Source organism: Carassius auratus, chromosome 29, assembly GCF_003368295.1.
Source record: "Carassius auratus strain Wakin chromosome 29, ASM336829v1, whole genome shotgun sequence".
Taxonomy (NCBI): domain Eukaryota; kingdom Metazoa; phylum Chordata; class Actinopteri; order Cypriniformes; family Cyprinidae; genus Carassius; species Carassius auratus.
In genome coordinates, this window is record NC_039271.1 from 18,283,298 (window position 1) to 18,299,088 (window position 15,791).

Consider the following 15,791-nt stretch of genomic DNA (forward strand, 5'->3'; position numbering starts at 1 on the left):
CCAGACTATCTTGAGCATTGTTTTCCTCAGCTAATCATTAACTGTGTTCAGATCGCAGAAGGGACGAAGTAGGCTCTTATAATTACTTTGGCCGAAGTTGCCGATTCTGCAGTTAGTGGCGTGACTGTTCACCGAGGTCCTACAAGACTAAATAGAGAAGGAGTGATTAACATGATGCAGAGGAGGCGATGGTGACCAATAACAAGATAATAATGAAACAAGAGGGTGGAGACAGGAACCACGGTGACACAGAAGCACATGGTAAGTGTAAACAACCACACACACTATAGGGAAAAACAGACAGATCAGCCCGGGACGTGACATTACCCCCCTCCCCAGGAGTGCCCCCTGGCGCTCCAGGGAAGGAACCTCCACACTGCCGCTAGAAGTCCTCGATCAGTGACCGATCCAGAATATCCTGAGCCGGGACCCAACTCCTCTCATCCGGACCATATCCCTCCCAGTCCACCAGATACTGAAATCCCCGACCTCAACGTCTGATATCCAACAACCTCCTGACAGTGAAGGCTGCACTGTAAAAAATTTTGCCGTTAAATAACAGTAATTTTCTGGCAGCAGGGGTGCCAGTAAAGTACTGTTAATTTACAGCTCTTAACCATTAATTTACCACTCTTATTTTTTAACAGTATTTTACCGTAAATTCTACCATGGAAATTAACTCCACTCCCACTGCTTCAAACAGTTTGAGTTTTTAAACTAGCATTCCTACGATGTTAGTACTATGAACTTATTTCATTTGAGTCCACTGAGAAGGAATATTTCTTACACTTAATGTGCAGTAATAAAGTAACTAAATACATGACTTTTACTCAAATCACTGCAGCTCATTGTCAGCTGTATTACACATGTATGTGCTGAAGTACTTAACACAGAGATCACCACTGTATCAGCGACTCCACATTTACTGTGTTTATATAAAGCAGCAGAAGATCAGAATTTGTGGCTCATCATTGACTGAAGCACAGGCTCTACTCTCCAGCACAATGTTGAACAACCAAACTACATTAAACTAAACGATCTCTCTTGTGCAAACACACATTAATACAGTCAAGTTCAGTATTTACTCTCATTATCAGTGTATGACTTTGCCTAATTTTTTTTTCTATGGATGTTCACAAATATTTTAGTTAAATTAACTTATTTTTCATTTGGTAAATCTGACGTTTACATTTTACAGTATATTACTGTTTTTCCTTGACTTGACGGCAAAAAACTGTAGAAAAACACATTTTTTTGCTGGCAACCATTAATTTACGGCAAGAAACAGTAGAAAAACAGTTATTTACTGGCAGCAGGGGTGCCAGTAAATAACTGTTTTTCTACAGTTTGTTTCCTGTAAATTAATTACAGCTTATTACTGTTAAATTATGTTTCATTCTGTTTTTTCTTCATCTTAAATCTTTAACCCTTTAAACCCCACAAGAAAATCCTCCGTTTTAAATGAACACTTATAATGTGTGCACACTACAGAGTGTTAGAGTAACACTGAATCAGTGAAGTTAATGAGATAATTCGGTGATTAATTGATGATTGAGCATTAGTGATAAACACCTGCAGAATCACTGAAGGAAAGAGAAACACAAGATCTACAAATGACTTCAGCCACAGCCTTAGATGAAATCAACTGAATAAAAGAATACATCAAATCTCTCAAGATCTGATTAAACAACTACTAAAACAGCTTCACCAGATTCACATTACTAACCAGACTGACTTTATTTCTGTCAGATGTCTACAGAAGAACGTATGGAGAGTTAAATAGGTTTAGGTGTATTTTTCACTACCATGATGGAGATCAGTGTTTACTTTAGTTGGGCTCTTGAATGTGACTTTTCAACAACTAAGGTTTTTTTTTTTTTTTTTTTCATGCTGTAACAATGCGCCTTTGGAACCTGTTATAGCAAAACAAAAGTACACAGAAGAAAAAAAATCTGATATTGTTGTTTATAGATTGACAAGAACAAATACTATTATTTCTGATCTAATCCCATATCTCTTCTCTTATTGAATATTGATACTACAGCATGAGAAGGAACACTGCTGAGCCATAAGTTATGAAAGACTGTTAAGAAAATGTCACTCATAATAAAAAAAAAAAACCTTTGCTGAAATTTAGACAGAAATATCAAGAATCAGCGTATGAATCACAACAATGGTGACAATCCACAAAATAAATGAACAGATCAGTTCTGAACATCACAACACATGCTACTAAAACTTAAAACAAATGCAAAATTATAAGCACATAAGAATTCAAGAAAATAAGTGAACAATTCAGGGGCATAATTTATTCATGCCGCAATGCATGCTGGGAATCATGGATGAGTTTTATCCTGTGCTGGTACCCAGCATGCATTGCATCATGAACCTTTTGATTGTCACCATTGTTGAGATTCATTTGCTGATTGTTGATTTCTCTCTTTGAGTGTTGTGGGGACTGCTGCCCGAAATACTTTAACTAAAACTAGTCGTTAAATCCATAAATACTGGTTATCTCACTACTTTTCAATCTTACTAAATTGAAGTGTCATTGACTCAAATATTTCAACACCAAATTAATATTTGATTATTATAGCAACACTTTAAGTCAGTCTAGAAGATCATGCCTGTTAGAAACAACCATAATCACTTGACTATCAAAATTAATACTGCTGTAACAGATGCATCATAAAGATACAAATACAGCAATAAAACAAAATGTATAGTGTACAAGTCAATGGTCAGGAGCCCAACTAAAGCAAACACTGATCTCCAAAATGGTGACGCTAAACGAAACAGTAACATTATCATCTAAATCTCTTTAATTCTCAATAAGATCTTTTGATCTCTGTTCTCTGATCTGACAGAAATAAAGTCAGTCTGGTTAGTAATGTGTGAAGTTGGTGAAGCTGTTTGTTGATCGTTTAAATCTTCAGTTGATTTCATCTAAGGCTGTGGCTGAAGTCAGTTGTATTTCATGTGTTTGTCTTGTTATGTTTTTTTTTCTTCAGTGATTCTACTCATTAACAGCAGCTGTTGATCATTGTCTGAATTCACTCATTAGTGTTCGTTCTCTCTGTCAGGTGGACTATATTAGTATACTCATGTAGGGAATAGTGAATGAGGGTGTAGGGTGTGATTTGAAACACAGCCGCTGAGTGTCGAATTTGAACGTTGTTATTTTACGATATATAGCAGCAGGCTACTTCTCGAAAACGATGAATATTACCCAGAATGCACTGTTTAAATGAAAAACAGTATTTTACTGTCGAAATTTGGCCGTTTTTTTACAGCGATTTTTAACAGTGTGGGGAACCATCCACTAGACGGGGAAAGGGAGGGTTCATAGCAGATGAGTTAAGGTGAGAATGAAACATATGCTTGACACTCGAGAAACATGAAAGACCAAGTGTGGGAGGTAACTTTAGCTTTACCGCCACTGGATTCAATACCTTGGGGATCTGATATGGCCATGAACCTGGGGGCCAGCTGTGAGAAGCCACCCAGAGAGGAAGGTCCTTGGTTGACAGCCATACTCTCTGACCACATATGTAGCGGGGAGCAGGAGTACGGTGACGGTCAGCCGCTGCTTTGGTCCGTCTGGAAACCTGAGCCAAGGTTTTCTCAGCCCTCCTCCAGGTGCGGCGACACCTGGGGACGAAGGCTAAGGCAGATGGAACAGGAGCATCGGGCTCCTGTGAGGGGAACATAAGAGGTTGAAACCAAAGAAGCACTCGGATTATGGGACATCAGGCAGCGGAGAGCTTGTTCCAGAGACTTGTTTGCCCGCTCGGACTGCCCATTGGTCTGAGGGTGAAAACCTGACAACAGACTCGTAGAGGCCACGATCTGTCGACAGAACTCCTTCCAGACCCAGGAGACAAACTGTGGCCCCCTATCAGAAACCACGTTCACCGGAAGGCCATGAATCCGGAAGATGTGGTCAACCACCACTTGAGCTGTCTCCTTAGCTGAAGGCAATTTGGGAAGGGGGAAGAAATGGGCTGCCTTAGAGAAGCGGTCCACCACCATCAATACAACAGTGTTACCCCTCAATGATGGAAGACCAGTGACAAAGTCAAGGGCTATGTGTGACCAGGTGCAGGAGGGGATGGATAAGCAGACCAACAGGAGGCTGATTAGAACTCTTGTTCTGGGCGCAAACTGGGCAGGCAACACAAACTGCCTGACATCCTGGGCCATGGATGGCCACCAGAATCGATGGTGGATGGCAGACAGAGATGTCCAAACCCCAGGATGACAGACTAACTTGGATGAATGCCCCCACTGGAGGACTTCAGGGTGCAGCACAACCCGCACAAAAAGTCTACCCTCTGGGCACCCCCTTGGCACCTCTCTCTCTCGTATGGCCTCCAGCACTCTCCTGTTCACATCCCAGGAGAGGGACCCCACCACAATTTCTCTAGGGATAATGGTTTCAGTTGATGCACCTGTTCTCTTAGTATCCCTGTAAAGATGGGAGAGGGTATCGGGTTTTACATTTTTGGAGCCTGGGCGATATGAGAGAGAGAAGTTGAACCGGCCAAAGAAGAGTGCCCATCGGGCCTGGCGTGAACTCACCCTCCCTACCAGTGACGCCACTCACCCAAGGCCAGCCTGACCGCCAACAGCTCCCGGTTCCCTACGTCATAATTCCGTTCTGCTGGGCTCAGGCGGTGAGAGTAGTAGGCACAGGGATGTACCTACATCTCTGAAGGATCTTGTATCAAGAGGTTCTTGGGACTCCAGAGACACCAGCAGCTTCAAATACCTGTTTGCTGCTCAACAGTGTTTTTTATAGCTGCCCTTTTAATAACATTAATGTGTTAATAACATCTTTAAAACATTAATTTCTCACAGAAACCTTTCTTAATTAGCCTTTATCTGATCGAATTGTTCTGTGCTGTGAATCATTCAAAAATCTTTTGACAGTTCGTTATTCGATGATAACCTTTCTGTTTTATGTGTATCAATTGTTTTTATGCCTTTTGCAAGACAGTGATCGACCAATATGGGTTTTTCTATAGCCGATGGCGATATTTAGAGGTCAGGGTAAGCTGATGGCTGATATGTGCTGCCGATTTTTAGGGCCGATATGTTGATCGTTTTCCCCTTAATTTGCATGCTAAAATGTCACATTAATAAGAAGTGGGTGCAGAACATTTCTAAACTTACCATTATTTATTGAGCACTGACTTGAACCATCTCTCGAATCTTAATTTTGTGCACTGCACGGTATTAAAATAATTTTTTTTATCCAAAGTTAACAAAACAAATCAATAAACTGACCAAGAATAAAATATAAAAACAGTTATTATATATAAGTCAATCATTTATATACAAGTTTTAGAGCATTTATTCAGCAGCATTTTTCAAGTTTGTTGGAACATTAATGTAAACTTAATTATACATTTAAATAAATAAAATTTTATAAATAAAAATTAAAAAACTGAAAAATATAAAAAATAAAATATATAAAAAATAAATAATAGAAGTGCTGCAAACACACTAGCAACCAGCAAAATTTGTGTTTGGTAGAAATGACACAGAACATCTAAAGTGCATTCTAATTTCAAACTTGCATCACAGTCTGTTCATTATTAAAATAAAGTACAGTCATCCAAACATATAAATGATTACACTGATCAGTTTAAATAGACCGTAGTATACCGGTCCACTCTGCTGTTATGCCAATGACGTTTTTGCTCATGTGAAGAGAGGATGATCTTTTCCATCTAGTTTACATTAAAAAAAAAAAAAAAAAAAAAAAAAAAAAAAAAAAAAAAATATATATATATATATATATATATATATATATATATATATATATATATATATATATATATATATATAGCCAAACCCGCGTCATTTGACAACATTGCAATTGCGTTTTAAAATACAATAACATGCACCAAGAAACCATATATGATCATAATCATATCTATTCATTTTACAGTCCTGCTACTAGCATTTTATTCAGACTAAAACCCCTTTAATTCAGGTGAGAAAGCTTTTTTTCCAATTGGCTTTTGCACATAATAATAATACCACTGCTGACACATTTTGCAGCATTAAGGTTATTCATTTATTGTTAATTTCAATGTTTCCACTGGAATTACCTGGAACAATAGTAACAGGAACTTTTTTCCCCAGGAACTATTTTTCCCCAAGATCTGTTGCTTTCTGTGTTTCCACTACAGCCTAAAGTATATGGAGCCAGAAGAGTCTCAATAAAGATAAATGCACACACTACAGTCACATATGCACACATAGGATTCATACATGCACACACATAATTCATAAATACACACACAGGATCAGGGCCGCGGGAAGTAATTTTGAACAGGGGGTGCTGTGAATTTTTTTTTTTTTTTTTTTTTTTTACAAAAAACCTATGAGCCTATAGGCCTATTTAAAATACATTTTAAAAATATATACATTGAGATTTACTACTTTATTGTCATATACACTTCAGTGCACAGCCAGCCAGGGTCTGAAACACACAGACATCAGTTCTCAGATATGCGCAATGCGCTATTAATCTGAAGCAGAAGCAGAATCAGAAATAATAGTTTAAATAATAGTTTAATAATCGAAAAAAACGAAATAATTACTTTCATTACAATTTCAGATAGCCTATACATACATGCAACTCATTTAGATACAACAAATAATATTACAACAAAATATAATATTAATCAAACTTCACAATAACGCTAAAACAATGCAATCGATTTGGTCAGCTGGCTTGAGTCACTGCACGTTTATGTCACACGCAACTCTATTAACTCCAAAATCTTTTTACTCACACCACAAGGAAATAATCTCTGACTATTTAAGCAATTTGTTTATTGAACAGTTCTCCACATCCATTACGCAAAAAACACACGCACAGTATAAAGCTTTCTGTCTCCATCTCCAACCTTTTTACACAAACCACAAGGAAATAATCTCCGACTATTTAATAGGGCTGGGTAAAAAATAGATTTTTCGATTAATCGTTTTTTAAAATGTGGTCGATTCAAAATCGATTCTCAAAGGCCATGAATCGATTTTTTTCCGTATTTATTTCCGCATATATTGAACGTAATATTAGCGTTTATCTAATTACAAATCTTCTCCACTATATGTCACCCTCTTATGTGCCTTGTGCAATGTTACCAACGAACCTGTCATTCATTCATTCAGTTTAAAGCAGTGGTTCCATTTTCTGCAATGTGCGTCAGGTCATGCTCCCGTTCGCGTCTTACAGACTGCATCTTAAAGCCTCTTATACTTTCTGCGTCCTCGAGTCCGCTATGGACCGCTATGCAGGCTTGATGTAAACATCGCCATCGGAGAGTGTGTACCGAGTCTGAGCAGACAACCGCGCGGACAGGTGCGTGTGGTCAGTTGTCTTCAAAAGCACAATTGCACATGTTCAGGCAGTGTGAAGAATCCCATTGCCAATCGAACCAATCGGGCTCGGGCTTGTGCGGTAAATGAGCGGTCATGTAATGTTTCGATTAGCGCGAGAAATATGCGAAAATGTATGCTGAGTAGTTGAAACGGAGGCTTGCTTCTGACGATTACGTTTTGGTAGCACCAGCAACTAAAGCAAAGTCTGAGGTTTGGAAAAGTTTTGACCTTGTTTATAATGAGAATAATGAGTGAATAATGACGCACCATCAGTGAGCGCAGGAGCGCGCTGAAGACATCTACAGTGGATTCAATCATTCTCCTCCACATAAACACTTAGGCCTTACCTAATCTTGGTGAGTAAATGTTTTTCAAATAATAACTAAATATTACTTGAGTCTTAAATGCATAATGTAGACAGAGTAGGCTATATAAGCTAATGCTGGCATTATTATTTTATTATGTCAGCTGCTATGGCGAAGCAAATCCGGCAGAGCCTTTATCTTAATTCATTTCGTTATTGCCAAATACCCATCTTAATTTATAATTTATCTTAATTAAATTAAGAAAGACTTGTTTTTATTGGTGCGTTGGCCTATTTATATGCTAAATGAGCCTATACCTTAGGGCTATTTATAGAGTGCTGAGATGTTACGATGTTACAGAGGACTTATTTTATTTCTTTGTTCAAACTTCCAAGTGGCCTATTACGTTAGTCATGTATAAATTATGTTAAACTATGTATAAATTACTCATTCCTGACAAAAGGCAAAAGAGCTGTGTGCTGCGTACATTTGAATAATGTCGGGTTGTAAATGGGTTTGGGCTCTTAAAAAGCTGTCAATCAAAATGTACGTGTCGGGCTTAACTTTTAAGGCCCGATTATAGCTCTAATAGAAAATCGAATCGAAAATCGAAATCGAATCGAGAATCGAAATAGAATCGATTTGAGAGCTTGTGAATCGAAATCGAATCGATCTGGAACATCTGAATCGATACCCAGCCCTACTATTTAAACGTTATTTAACAGTTCTCCACAACCATTGCACAAAGAACACACGAACGAAATAATACTCTCCATCTCCATCCCCACCACCTTAAAAAAATACTATAGTGTACTACTTACAATTGCTTCGCTAGTCAAAGCTGATCCCACACTTGTTGCCAAAAAAAAATAAATGTTACAAGCGCGTTACAAATATTTTAATAGACCTACATGTTTTTTTATCTCCCTCTCGTCACTAGGGGGTGCTGCAGCACCCCCAGCACCCCCACTTCCTGCGGCCATGCACAGGATACACAAATGCACACAAAATTCACAAATGCACACACAAAATTTAAAAAGCACAGAAGATTCACAAATGCATACAAAATTCAGAAATGCACACAAAATTCAGAAATACACACACAATTTAGAAATGCAAACAACATTTACAAATGCACTCAAGATTCACAAATGCACAGGACAAGATTCAGAAATGTATTTCTGATGCACACACACATATATCTTGATTTACAAACTGCTTGCGGTCTGTGAACTTCACTGCATTTGTGTGTGAATTTTGAGACTCCCCTGACTTGGCTCGACACACAAATGCCTTTTTTTAAACAGGGAATGATCTGCAAATTAATCAGATATCTCCCTTGTTTTAGCCAATCACAAGAATGCACCCCACGTGGGGGATTGTTTACTTATAAGCCAATCAGCGAACGACTCACTTTCCTCACGCAGCGAACGACTCACTTACCTCACGCAGCCAGCGACTCACTTTGCGCAGCCAGCGACCCACTTTCCTCACGAGTCACGCAGCGAACGACTCACTCTCCTCACCCAGCGAGCGACTCACTTTCCTCACGAGTCACGCAGCGAACGACTCACTCTCCTCACCCAGCGAGCGACTCACTTTCCTCACGAGTCACGCAGCGAACGATTCACTTTCCTCACGAGCCACGCAGCGAACGACTCACTTTCCTCACCCAGTGAGCGACTCACTTTCCTCAGCGAACGAATCACTTTCCTCAAGCAGCGAAGTTGAGCGAACGATACACTTTCCTCACGCAGCGATCAACTCACTTTCCTCACGAGTCACGCAGCGAACGATTCACTTTCCTCACGAGTCACGCAGCGAACGACTCACTTTCCTCACCCAGCGAGCGACTCACTTTCCTCACGAGTCACGCAGCGAACGATTCACTTTCCTCACGAGTCACGCAGCGAACGACTCACTTTCCTCACCCAGCGAGCGACTCACTTTCCTCACCCAGCGAGCAACTCACTTTCCTCAGCGAACGATTCACTTTCCTCAAGCAGCGAAGTTGAGCGAACGATTCACTTTCCTCACGCAGCGATCAACTCACTTTCCTAAGCGAACGACAGCCGGAGACCCACTTTCCTCTTGCAGCCGACCACTGACTCTCTCTTCATGTAGGGACTGAATATTATAATTAAAGTGACTTCTATATTGCATCCAAAAGAATATTTAGATATATTTAAATATTCAAAAAGGTTTAAACATTTTTTTTTTTTACTTTCATTAAAATATTTCAATAAAATGAAATAATTGCCTATTGCAAATTTATGAATCCATGGTTAACTTTTTTTCTGCAGTCACTGGGCTATATGTATTGAGACATTTTTAAATTTATATTTTGTAAAAAAAAATATTAAAAAATAAACCTGAATTGTAATCTAAACATCTGTATTTTCATACAATTTAATACAATTGCTGTGTGAACACGTTCATGTGATTGGCTTATAAGTAAACAATCCCCCACGTGGGGTGCATTCTTGTGATTGGCTAAAAGAAGGGAGATATCTGATTGGTTGCAGATCATTCCCTGTTTTAAAAAAAGCATTTGTGTGTTGAGCCAAGTCAGGGGAGTCTCAAAATTCACACACAAATGCAGTGAAGTTCACTGCAAGCAGTTTGTGAATCAAGATATATGTGTGTGTGCATCAGAAATACATTTCTGAATCTTGTTCTGTGCATTTGTGAATCTTGTTCTGTGCATTTGTGAATCTTGAGTGCATTTGTAAATGTTGTTTGCATTTCTGAATTGTGTGTGTATTTCTGATTTTTGTGTGCATTTCTGAATTTTGTATGCATTTGTGAATCTTCTGTGCTTTTTAAATTTTGTGCGCATTTGTGCATCTTGTGTGTGTATTTATGAATCATGTGTGTGCATATGTGAATGTAGTGTGTGCATGTATCTTTATTGAGACTCTTCTGGCTCCATAAAAGTACTGGGAAGATTAGGCAAATAGTCTGGTGACGTAGGTCTGTCCGCGTTTTTCAATACAAACCACACACATTTTGGACTAGCATCCTCTGTAGTTCGGACTTAATAACATCAGTCAGCTCACCTTGGCTATTGCAATTTTCCTCACTGTAGATTTCGCACTAGCAGATGATATTTAATAAAATAATAATGCCAACATTAGCGTAAATACTCTGTCCACATAAAGCATTTAAGACTCAATTAATATTTATTTATCATTTGAAAAACCTTTACTCACAGAGATTAGCCTACATGTTTTTGTGGAGGAACATTATTGAATCCACTGTAGATGTCTTCATTGTGTCCCTGCGCTCACTGATGGTGCATCATTATTCACTTATTATTCTCATTATAAACACGGTCAAAACTTTTCCACACCTCAGACTTTGCTTTAGTTGCTGCTGCAACCAAAATGTAATCACCAGAGGCAAGCCTCCGTTACACCTACTCAGCATCCATTTTCACATCTTTCTCTCGCTAATCGAAACACATCACATGACCGCTCGTTTACCTTGCAAACCGGAGCGCAAGCCCGAGCCCGGCCAAAGATCTTCAGCTCTATGTCCTTTTGCGTGACATTTAAAAAGTACTAAGAAATTATATTAAATGACATAAAAAAATACTTGAGACAGAATTGTTCACATTATTAAAACATTATTTTCTCAAAGTTATATTTATTTTACATGAAAGTACTAATTAGAATAATTTTCACCATGAATAGATGAAGTTGATAAACTTTTCCTTACGCATGTCAATAAAACTTTTTTGGAATCAGATTTACTGACTATATGCACATGATCAGGGCCTGGTTCCCCGATAACGCTCACTCTTAGCGCGCTTAGAAGACTCAAAAGATATATCTTACCAAAGTTGTTTATGTTCCTAAGTGTATTACCCGAAGTGTCCCTTAGGAAGCTTCTTAACACGCTGCCTCTTACGTCCAACGTTAGAATGGTGCTGTCACAAGTGATGGTGCTGAATTAGTTGGCATCGATTGCTCAGGAATCGATTTTCCGCTTCACACGAAGTTGCATTACAGCGTTGAGAAAGACAACACGTTCTATGCAAATTAAACATTCCTCAAATTATTACAGTAACATTTATTTTAACAGTTTAAGTTATGAGTAGAATATAGACTATAAATTAAATTATCAAATGGTCAGTAATATGTTCACACCATATGTTGTGATGGTTAGATGAGCCGGGTATCCCTCGCTAATCATCCACCCTCATTATCCCGTTGTGCCACTTGTGTCGCTTCTTGACATGGGTTTAACGACCTCTAAAAATTATTTAATACACTTTTATATTAATGGTAAGGTACTTTACAATCTGACTTGATTGGCAAGCAGCTGCAGTTACTTTTGTTTAATGCGGTATTGATTGCCATTGGTTAATGTTGTCAATACAAAGCAACCTATGAACAAAGAGAGAGAATTAGATACAGATGGTTGGGACGCAACATATAAAATGGCACCTAGCCCTTTGACCGTAGCCCTCTCCCACAACCTCGATGAAGCTCCCTGTAGCAAAAAACCTAAGCACTGCAAGCAGCTGGACTTCAGGGCTTAAAGCAAAATTTCGCAGCATTAGCCTGGCAAGCGCAGGTCTGAGAAGGTCCAGCAGCTCCATAATGAGTTGTCTTGGGAAGCGATTATTTGTCTGCAATATAGCCAACGTCAGGCAAAATTTCAAAAGGGCTTAAGTTTTGCCAAAAAAAAAAAAAACTGACATGGACTAAACGGCTCTGCGGCCGGCGCCATCTTTGATTCAATACAAGGACACGTTGGATTGTTGCCATCGTTTATTGGACACCACCATGCTTACCCATTTATAGATAGATTATCCATGTAAGGCCAAATTGTTTGCAAGATTGTCATTATCAAAAGTGATTCGCTTTAATGACATTACGAAATAGCCTAGGCTAATTACCACATTTTTACCACCAAATCAAGAAATGAGACTTGTTTCTATTACATCTGAAGCCTGAGAATCACCGTTATTAGCCATAGAGCTAGTCAACGGGTATACTATGTCAGAAGGGCGGTCAGCGCGGGACGTCGTCGGTCACTCAGCATTGCTATTACCGGATGGATCGCTGTTATTAGACATAGAGCTAGTCGACGGGTATACTCTGTCAGAAGGGCGGTCAGCGCAGGACGTCGTCGGTCGCTCAGCGTTGCTATTACTGGACCGATCGCGGTTATTAGTCATAGACCATACCATAACTGTGGTGCGATCGGAAACTGTTAATGTGCCACCGTTCTGTGTGACGTTTTGACTTATAGCGACCTGCAACAGCATACACAAATCAATGTTAGGACTTTGTTCTATTTCCGATTCTAATTGTTGTAATATATGAGTATTTTCATGATGACCGCTATTGAATGTAATTTCGGTCAAATTTGGATGCTGATCTATCAATTGTTGTAATATATCGCACAAGTCATGGGATGGCACTGTGTGCATTTCTATAGCGTTCTGCAACAGGTCTACAAGAGATTGGTCTGTATGACAGCTATGGACACCCCCGACATCCATTGTAATATATATATATATATATATATATATATATATATATATATATATATATATATATATATATATATGTGTGTGTGTGTGTGTGTGTGTGTGTGTATATACAATGCTGGTAAAAGGATAGTGAACCTATGAGGAAATATAAATCACAATCACATCATAGCATATAAGATTACAAAAAGAAGGTTACACACAAAATAGTTGGTACATAGAAAAAGCTACAAATCAAGTATAGGAGAAGACTACAATTCAAAATGACATGGCACCTAGAGACACTAAAAATCAAGTCTAGGAGCAGACTACGATTCAAGATGATCATTTACAAAAACTTCAAATCAAAATGTCATGTTACATAGAAAAAACTACAAATCAAGTATAGGAAAAGACTACAATTCAAATGGCATAGTACCTAGAGAAACTACAAATCAAGTGTTGGAGAAGACTACGATTCAAGATGGTTGTTTACAAAAACTACAAATCAAAATGTCATGTTACATAGAAAAAACTACAAATCAAGTATAGGAAAAGACTACAATTCAAATGGCATAGTACCTAGAAAAACTACAAATCAAGTATAGGAGAATGCTACATTTGAAGATGGTCACTTAAAAACTACAAATCAAAATGATCTCTTAAAAAAAAAGAAAAAAAGAGTACAATTAAATACCAGCAAAAAGATTACATACAAATGATAATATAAAATAAATCGCGATACATTAAAAGTATATAGCATACAACAGAGTGTAGGTAGGTACAGCACACATAAACAGATCAGTATTAATATAGAAAATCATTGTCTATCGATGTTGAAGACGTCCATTAATTGCACACAGCAACTATACGATCAGCGTTCTCTCTCTTAGCCCTCGATTGTAATACCTCTTGTACCGAAGAGTAATTTTCTGACATTTGCTCTTGCAACCGCTGCAGACAAATCTCTATAGACTGCTGTAGATTGTTTTGAAGCTCACGAAGTCTGGCGTCCACGTTGCTATTTATTTCAGTGAAGAAGGCCTCCTGTCTATTAAGAATCTCATTGTACAAAGAGTCCTGTCTTTTAATCAACTCTTCGAACAAAGTTGCAATTCTCTCATTTACAGAATCATTCCGAGCATCATTACTTCGAAACTCAGACCTTAATCTTGGCTCCTCCCCGGACACGGACTCTGCCTACCCGTCTGTGCCGAATCCTCGCTGCGTACACTCGACCAATCAGCATTTTGCCAGTCATTTATTTGAGTATCAGTCCAGTTAGCGGCATTGTCCACACCATTGGATACAGCATCTGAAAAGAATACCAGTAGTTTAAATAATTAGCAGATGAAAATTGTAGTATCCATTGCCATTTTAAATATTTATAGTTATAACAATACATTTTCTTTGATTTAGCAAAATCATGAAAAATATAATCTTAAATACATTATGCAACCATACCTTGATCTATCTCGGGCTGAGCATCGTCAGCGGATTTGACAGACTCTGCCGAGCTATCTGCATAGAATAATCAGAGGTTAAAATGTTGTGAATAAACAATACAAATAAATAAATTGAAAAAAATAAAATAAAAAATAAATAAATAAAATAATTTAATAAATTAATTAATAAAAAATAAATAAATAAATAAATACATAATAAAAAAATTAATTAAAATTAATAAATACATAAAAAACTAATAAAAATAAATAAATTAAAACCTATTAAATAAATAAAATATTAATAATAACAACGTTTAGAAGTATTTTATCATAATAAATATATTAAATAAATAAATTGCACCAAAAGTTGGAACCATATTATCTTACGAATAATTTAATAATTAATTACCTGTGTGTGAATTTGCTCTCTATGTTGGTTGGAATGATACAACCGTCCTTTTCTTTCTCAAAGGGGCTGTGTGATGGGTTTCTGCTATTGCTACAATTGCTAGGACCAGCACAGTCATCACTTTCACCCTCGTCCTGAGTCAGGTTCACGAAATTAGGCTGTGTAATTACACGAAGCAACTCTAGAAAATAAAGCAAATAATTTCTGTTATAACTAAGTTCTCATCATACAAATCAGAGTATTTAGCTACAGCTAACAGTCACAAACAAAAAAACGATACTGTTCCGTTCACAAATAGAACACTGACTACCTATTAAGTTCCGTATCAGTTACAAATTGTCATTACTTACCTATAAGGCCCTAAATGGTTCAGCTCCTGCGTACCTAACTAGCCTTCTACCATGCTACAACCCATCACGCACCCTAAGGTCACAAAACGCTTGACTTTTGGTAGTTCCTAGGATAGCAAAGTCCACTAAAGGAGGTAGAGCTTTCTCACATTTGGCTCCCAAACTCTGGAATAGCCTTCCTGATAATGTTCGGTGTTCAGACACACTCTCTCTGTTTAAATCTAGATTAAAAACACATCTCTTTCGCCAAGCATACGAATAATGTATCTCTTAAATTGTGAGTGTAGTTGCATCTGATCAAATGTGCATTTTTATTCATTAGCTTGGGTTAAACTAATTTTACTTTGTTGGATCAGCAGCTAACCTTGAATCAACAAACAGAACTAACAAATATTGCTACAT

At 37.9% G+C, this 15,791-nt stretch overlaps 1 long non-coding RNA gene across 1 annotated transcript; it reads right to left on the reverse strand.

The window, feature by feature from the left end:
• Positions 1-13,775: 13,775 nt before the first annotated feature.
• Positions 13,776-15,427, reverse strand: LOC113048632 (uncharacterized). The gene is made up of 3 exons (XR_003276520.1): positions 15,040-15,427; positions 14,650-14,706; positions 13,776-14,500 (listed from the first exon to the last, which is right to left on the reverse strand). It is a non-coding gene; the product is annotated as an uncharacterized LOC113048632 (long non-coding RNA).
• Positions 15,428-15,791: the final 364 nt, after the last annotated feature.